At 33.6% G+C, this 8,335-nt stretch overlaps 1 non-coding gene across 1 annotated transcript; it reads left to right on the top strand.

Annotated features, from left to right (window-relative positions):
• The first annotated feature begins 242 nt into the window (after positions 1-242).
• Positions 243-349, top strand: LOC112503060. The gene has a single exon (XR_003067832.1). It is a non-coding gene; the product is annotated as a small nucleolar RNA R71 (small nucleolar RNA).
• The last annotated feature ends 7,986 nt before the right edge of the window (positions 350-8,335 follow it).

The raw sequence follows: 8,335 nt of genomic DNA, 5'->3' as shown, positions 1-8,335 counted from the left end.
GCTTAGTGATCTGAGCTGTTAAGGCCGAGACAGCATCTACCTCATTTATTCCAGCTGTTTTCTTCAGTGGCATTGTACGTGGGTCAGACCATTGTCCGTTATTATTGGAAATCTTTTCAAGTATGTCAAAACCTTCGTTATAGGTACAAGTTGTGAAAGCTCCACCTGCTGTAGCATCGAGCATTTTTCTAGCAACGATATTTAAACCGTTGTAAAATGTCTCTAGTTGTATGCAGTACGGAATGCCATGATGAGGGCATTTTCTCAGCAGCTCTTTATACCTTTCCCATGCATCAGGAACTGCTTCATCATCCAGTTGTCTAAAAATACAAATTTCATTTCTGGATTTGGCATTCCTCGTGGGTGGAAAATACTTTTTCAAAAACTTTTCTGCCATTTCATTTCATGTAGTCACAGAGTCTGGTTGCAAAGAATTGTACCATGCTCTTGCTCGATCCCTTAGTGAAAATGGAAAAAGTTTTAGTCTCAGAGCATCGTCTGAAACATCAGGGATGAGAAAAGAGTCTGTGATTTCCATGAAAGAACGCATATGAGAATGAGGATCTTCAGAAGATAAACTAGCGTACTGGCCGTTTGTTTGAAGCATTTGAAACATCAGTGGTTTAAGTGAAAAATGGGTGGCATCAATGGTAGGCTTTACGTATCCCTGTGTAGTTGAGTTAAATTAGGAATAGCGTACGCCATAATGCCACCATTTTTAGCATTTGCAAGACGAAAGATGTTTTGAGCCTCATCCTCATATGGAATATTTGGTTCATTTCTGATTACACCTTCTCCGTCAATAATCACATTTTCAGCCATTGTTTCAGAGTTTAAAGCTCGAAGAGCTCTTTGCACTCTTCTTYGTTGTCTAAAAGTTTGTTCAATATCCGGATCAAGTGGAAAAAATTCACCGTGCGACAGCCTTGGCATGCACGGTGCGTTCAGAAAAAGATGGTAGAAAAACTAACTTTTATAAACTTTACTTAAAAAGAAAAAACTTCAGCGTACTATCCCCGGCAACAGCGCCAAAAACTTGCTCGTCGGTTTATTCAACCTTAGATTCCAACACAAAAATAGAACTCAACGCAAGTATACACCTCGAACTACTTTCGTCTCGTAACAAGTAATAATGGCAAAAAGTACCAGATATCGTTCCCACAAAGATAACTTGTAAAGTTATTTCGAAAGTCCAGTTTATAAAAATTAATTTCAGATGGCGAATCGAGGGATTTGATTTATCTAAAATGGGGAGGTTTGATTAATAACTAAGAAAATATCAATCTTAAAAAGAAGCACAGGGTGTAACAGTTGATTAAGACATTAAACAAATGATTCAGTAAAAATGTGACATAGCATTCCTGTCATAATTATCTAAAATCAATAAATGATTTTATATWACTATGACARTATCAACTATCGGGTCAGACGGCCTCCCAAGAGCACACACCGGTCAACGTGTTATCGATACGATATCATTTATGTTAGACGTCGTGAATCCTAGCACAACACAGTGTTACCATCCTVCRCCGTAGGAGTATAGCRTTTGTMAGACACTAAAGCTATTTATAGYCTTCTCCTATTACCTCAGGTTTTGAAAGTCAATACATTTTTATACACAAAATTAGTTGTCAATTAATTTTAATGTAATCATYAAATGAAATATTAAGCACCTGAAATAAATAGTAGATTATAATGCTAATAAGACACCTTTGTACTTTCACATCGGCTTTGGTCTTAATTTCCCGTTACACCCCAAGCTAAGGCGTTTAGCCCATCATCGCTCGGTTTCTTCTCTCGAAGGATGTAAGGACTGAAAAATAAATAACTAATACGGAAAGTAAATTGCAGAAAGTAAATTACAGAAATTAATTACAGAAAGTAAATTACAGAAAGTAAATTATAAGAAATGGAAATACTGGAATGTAAATACTGGAAATTAAATGACTGAAATATAAATGACTAAAAGTAAAATACTGGAAATTAAATGACAGAAATGTAAATTGCAGTAAAGTAAAGACTGAAATGTAAAGGATTGAAATGTAAAGATTGAAATGTAAAAACTGAAATATAAATACTAAAATATAAAGACTGAAATATAAATACTAAAATATAAAGACTGAAATATAAATACTGAAATGTAAAAGACTGAAATATAAATTATTAATAACTAATTTATATTAATTAATATTAATCTAATCATAATGGAAGAAAGTACATGATGGAATGGATGATGGTACTTTGATGGGAAGAGTACTTGACATTTGAAAACCTTGGGAAAAGGGGTTGACTTTTGAAGGAAACTTGCAAGTCAAGTAACGAAACTTGCAAGACAAGTTTCGTTACAAAGACCGAAAGATTACTTGCAAACTCGTAAAAATAGATTATTTAGTCTACGTACATTAGCCGTGAGCCACAAAGGACGAGATCCGATGTAAAGCAACAACGAACGACTAATTCGTAACTTGAAATAAAAGTAAGAAAACATAACGTAACTTGGAACAGAAAGAAGATGAAGATTAAATACAAGTACGTAAATTACACTAGAGAATGAAATTACAACTACAAAGATCGGTTCTTGAAAAGTCAAACAAAGAGAACCGAAAACAATATTCTTGAGAGTAGCTTACACAAAAAATCATAAAGATTAAATGGAAGAAAGTCTCCAAAAATCTCCAAAAGTATTTGTGAATTAGTGAATTGGTGAATTAAAACAAGGCCAAAGGCTTGTTTTTATAGTCCAAGGAAGGTCCCATAGTGGGTGCCAACTAATAAGACAAAAATTCCTTCAAAACTGGGCTTTGACCGGGCCCAAGGTCGTTGACCACGCCTCCTTTATGGACCAGCCCATATCTCCACGGCCCAAGTAGTTTTCCAGCTTTCGGACAGGTCCTATAGGACCTTGCCACTCCTTGTCCTGTAGGACTGCCGCATGACTGGACCCAAAAATGATCAAAAACCTGCAAAAACAGGGAATTAACATTAGATATACTATATAGCTACTAATATATGAAAAAGACATAAAAAGACTCAATTACGACACTAACGAGCAAATAAAACAAAGGAAAATGGTTAAGAAAATGATGTAATACGGTTAATAAATTAACACTTATCACAGAGCAAAACTAAGCAAGAATTGGTAGATAAAATCCGTAATGCTGAGTTTGAACTGAATGTTGAAAGGAATTCTCAAGGGAATAAGAATACAGATACTGAGGACTTAACCGATAAACTTTATAAATCTAAGAGTGATCTAAGTGAGTTAAGAAAGTTACTAGATGTAGAGAAAGTAAAAATCTTGGAATCTGAACAGAGTTTGAATACTGAAAGATCAGTTTTTGAGAAAGAGAACAAAAGATTTTCTGTAGTAGAGAAACGTTTCAGTGCTGAACACATATCTTATGAAAACAAGATAAACTCTCTCGAGTTGAATGCGAAAAAGTTTTTAAAGCAGATCTCTGATTTTGAGCAGTTGATCATCTTGGAACGAGCCAAGACTGATAAAGGGATGAGCAAGAAATTGTCTGAAAGCATTGCTCAAAAGCAAAAAGCTTTAGACGAAGAGAAGAAGTTATTTGTGCTTGAAAAGAGGAATACTTCAAAGAAATATGCAGCTATAGCTAAAGAGATTGCAAAAAAAAAAAAAAGTGGCTCGACATTGCTTCTGAAAATGAGAAAAGCAGCTCAGATGAAGAGAGAAAAGAGTTTGATAATGAGAAGAAGAAATTTGAGAAGCTTAAGAAGGAGTTAGAAGTTAAACTCCTGGATATTTCCAAGAAATTGTCTGATTTGAAGACAAAACTTGAAACAGAATTGAAGATGAGAACTGAACTTAAAGAGAAGTATGATTTAGTTGCTGTTGAACGAGACCAGCTTTTAAAGAAAGTCAAAGACTTTTCTTGTGCTCAAAGCTCAATTGGTTCTCCTTCCCAGTGTAAAACAAGTTTCTATGACTGTTCTAAGTCTAACAGTTATTCAAGCAGTCCTAAATCTACTGTTTCTAAGAACTATTCTCGTTCATCAAGTCAGTACTATCAAGGGTACGTCATCGGATCACCCAATTCTCATTCAAAAGTTAAAAGCATTTGGGTTAATAAGTCTGAATCTGTTGCGTCTCATAATTCTGTTGTTACTAATAATCTTCCTTGTTTTGTGAGATCCACTTATGACTTAATAAATCTTTGCAAGAAAAGAATCATGTGCTCCACATGCAAGAATATTGATTTTGTGAACAGGAGGAGGTACAACAGATGGAATGCAGACAACAGATATCAGAAAAGTTGGAAAGATAATAACAGGTATGATAACAATAACTAGTATGGATCTTATTCTGTATATAATTATCCTTTTAAAAGCGCGAAAAGAACATATCTAATAAAAATAGATGGTTTGGAAGTTATAACATCTCGTAACTTGATACTAACAAATAAGGACCCAAGTTTGTTTGGGTACCAAAATCTGTTCGATCTGATTTTGCAGGTGCGTCATTACTGCGCTGATCAGAGATTCATACATATGATGCACAAATTCAGGGGGAGGTTGTAATTTGTTCCAAACAAAGGCTTCTAAACATCCAATTTAGGACCTATGCTTTAATGTTTATGGTTTCTAAACACCCAGTTTATGACCCGTGCTAAAAATGTTTCCATTTTTTTAATTTTTGAGTTGAACTGAAACATTACTTAAATTTACATTCTAGGGGGAGTCTCTAGAATTTTTGAATGAATGTTTTCAGAAAGTAAATATTTTTTTTGTGAAAACGAGTACATTTTCTGAACAGGTATTTCCTGATATTTTACTTACGTAATTTCTCATCGAACATAATTCCAATACATGTTTCAGCTATTCTTCAAATTGTTATTATCACGTCTCTTAAAATGAAAATCATTTTCGGTGATAATACGCTCGTTAGTAATCAAAGTTTGTTTTCTGTTTTTTTTTCTACTTTGATTGATACATATTCGTTAATTCTTTGAATATTCTGAATCTGTAAACTTGATTCTTACAGATCTTCATCGTTTCTCTCAGATACTGAATAATCTGATTTTGTGTATCACTCCTTCATTGTTTGTGCTTAAAAGCCAAATATCTTGATCAATTTTATCTGATCATTGTGATTTACAGAAATAATATTTTAATCAACCATTGTGATCAACTGAGCTTATAGTAATTTAGGAGGGACTGAGTGCTTAACAGAAATATCTCTATGGAATGTCAGAATCGACAAACCTACCCAAGAGGACAACCATATCTGAGTGAGCATTAAATACAAAAGGGTTTGTGTGCTGAGACTAAAATGAAAAAGAGAGGGGTAGTTGTCGTGAGAGAAAAGAATTGATGAGAGTTGTGTCAGGATTAAAAGATTACAAGAATCCTGTTCTAAACTTCTAAATACCGGGCATACCACGAAATCTATTAGTTCTCAATTCTTTCGAGACTAGTATTGAAAAAGGCAAAGCCCAGGCCAATTCTTGTCACAACCCCACCAACTACTCATTTATCTCTTAACAGATAAGTGTTTCAATAACACTTGGGGCAAAGAGCTCAGAATCTATCAATTTCTCATTCAGAGATATTTGATATTGAAACAGAAGGATATATGTCCCCCCCCCCCTTCAAGTCTTTTTGATCACTAATTGAGTCAGATAAATTTGTGTAGTCCACACTGCATTTTGAGCCTAAACAGAAGCATATGTTGCTTTATCTTTCTACACTACACAGATTTTGCAAATTATATGTTATTTTGCCGAAACATTCATAGATATACTTCTATAAGATATCGATGATTGAATGGAAAACTTGGTGAGATGAACCTTAAAAAGTCTCATATATACAGTACATCMGTTGTACTGAGTATATCTGTTATACTCACAAGCCAATCTTTTTATAAGATTGAAAACAATTTCATAAGTTGAAATTGGTTGTTATCTTCTCATTCCCTTAATCTGAAAAGATTATACAAGTAGATTTGAAAAGATCTGCTTACAATTTTATGAATTGACGATTCTGAACGATATAAGGGGAATATGTTGTATAAAATCAAGGGGGAGTAACATTAAAGATCGGCAAAAGACTCAAATGAGTGTGACTAGTGATTATTACAGAAGATTATTCCTGTGCTACAACGTCTGAGAGTTTTTGAATGTGAAGATCATCATTTCAAAAGTTCACTGATAGAAATTTCTCTTCAAAGAGAAAGTTTGTGAGATTTTGTCTGAAGATTCTTTAAAGATCACATCTTGAAGATTATATCTGAAGATCGTTGTTGATATTGTTCTACATTGTCAAAATAGAAGATCATCACTGTTCTATATTCCAGGGGGAATGTTAGAAGATTTTTCTCAACAAACGATCTTCTGAAGATTTCAAGTGAAGATTGTTTTGAAGTTTCTGAAAAAGTCATAAAGTACTTAAAGCAACAAAGATCAAATGACATTCAAAGCACATAAATTCTTTCAAGCCTGAATACAAAGGGGGAGAATGTTAGGACTGAAAATCAGTGTTAAATTGTATTCGTCTTGAAAGATAAAATTGTCTATAATTAAATAGACATCGTGTTTGACTTTTCTAGTGAGTTTGACTTTGACTTGGAGGGTTATTGTTTGACCCTATAAATAGCTTAGTCTTTGTGTAATTTTGTGAGGAGATTTCATTTTGTAAATTGTACGTAAAGTTTGAGAGTAATAAAGCATTGACCAAGATTGACTTTCTCTCTCAAGTCTCCTTCCATATTGTGCTTACATGTTCTTGAAGATTGCCATGGATGTTTAGAGCTTTATTGAAGATGGATCAACATAGGGACTTACAGAACCTGTTCTACATATGACTTCTGAATACATCAATTCAAGACTCATTCTTTATTTTTTTTTCTTGAGATTCAACATATATCTCTGAATGTGTAATATTCTGTTGAGTGCTAAGAATATAGAAATTTCAATGGTCAATCCAGAGCCAGAAATGACCTACTCATGAAACACATCCCTAGATTAAAAATGTTTTGAAAGGGAGTGTTTGAGGTAAAATATTGAGAAATTGAGTGTTTGTGAGCTAAAAGAAAATGGTTAGAGTGTGACAAGACTTAAAAGAGCTAAATATTGTCCTTTCTATACCGAAACAGTTATCCGGGTAGCCATACAATCTACTCATTCTCATTCTTTGGAGATGAGTATTGAAACGTACATGGAACCAATGTCGACTACTCGTGTCACCCCACCTAACTACTCAAGTATCTCAGAAAAGGTGCTAGTTTGATATATCACGAAATTATCATATAATTTATCTCTTCTTCATTTGGAAGATTTAGATATTGAAAACGAAGACGCACCTCCGGTCTTCGAACTTTATTCTATGCACATTGAGTCTATTGAGCCAAATATATCTGAATAATATTTTCTTCACACATTCATTAGTCTTTGTGATTCAAATTGCATATCTTTGTGATATTACCATAATAGTTTGAGAAGTTAGTTCTAAAACTTTATTTCAGTGATAACTGGAAGTCTTATCAGATATTCACTATTGCCAACTTTGAACATAGACCACACAATTATTTTTTTATTATTGTGATAATAGTTGCTAAATGTTCTTCTATGTTAGACTATAACCCAACTTTCAAGAGGGAGATATTGCTCATGGTGATAAAAAAAATTTAAGAGGGAGATAATGTTATTCTGACAGAGTTATATTTCAGAGGGGGAGAAATCGTGTCTATGTTTGAGAATATCTAAAGTTATTTTGTTAATGTCTTTGATTGTTCATGATGCTCAAGATTCTCCTAATTATCATGAGGGGGAGAAACATTATCAAAGACGTGATGCAAATATATGAAGACTAAAAGAGATTGTGAAGATACTACAAGAACGAAAGAATATTTAAAGTTTTTTTTGAAGTATATAATATTTATATACAGCAAATACAACAAATAAACTCACACACCCTCCTCACCTATGGTGAGGTTTGAACCCCTGACCTCCTAGAAGGCCAAGGGCTACAATACCGCTAGGCTAAAGACCCTTTGGTAAGAATATTTAAAGTTTATGGAAGAAAAAGTTTGAATTTAAATCTTTTGAAATTTAAGGTTGAAAAGACATAAGATTTAAAGATTGTAGATGTGATGAAAAAGATTGATACTGTTTTGAAGTTGATGTTAGTGATTTGTGTTCACTTATCTGTGAAAGATTTTTTTTTGGAAGTTTGAAATAGAGCTGTTGGAAGAAAGCTGTTGATAAAGTTGGATTCTTTCATGATATGAAGGTGAAAAGCTTAGTACATGTAGTGTCAAAGCTTCAAGCCTAAATGGAAAAAGCTTATTTGGTGTTTCAAGATGTATTCCTAA

The sequence above is a fragment of the Cynara cardunculus genome (assembly GCF_001531365.2).
Source record: "Cynara cardunculus var. scolymus isolate 2C chromosome LG 1, CcrdV1, whole genome shotgun sequence".
In the NCBI taxonomy this organism is placed as follows: domain Eukaryota; kingdom Viridiplantae; phylum Streptophyta; class Magnoliopsida; order Asterales; family Asteraceae; genus Cynara; species Cynara cardunculus.
The sequence above is the reverse complement of the archived record's forward strand: the minus strand, read 5'-3'. Positions and strand labels throughout refer to the sequence as shown.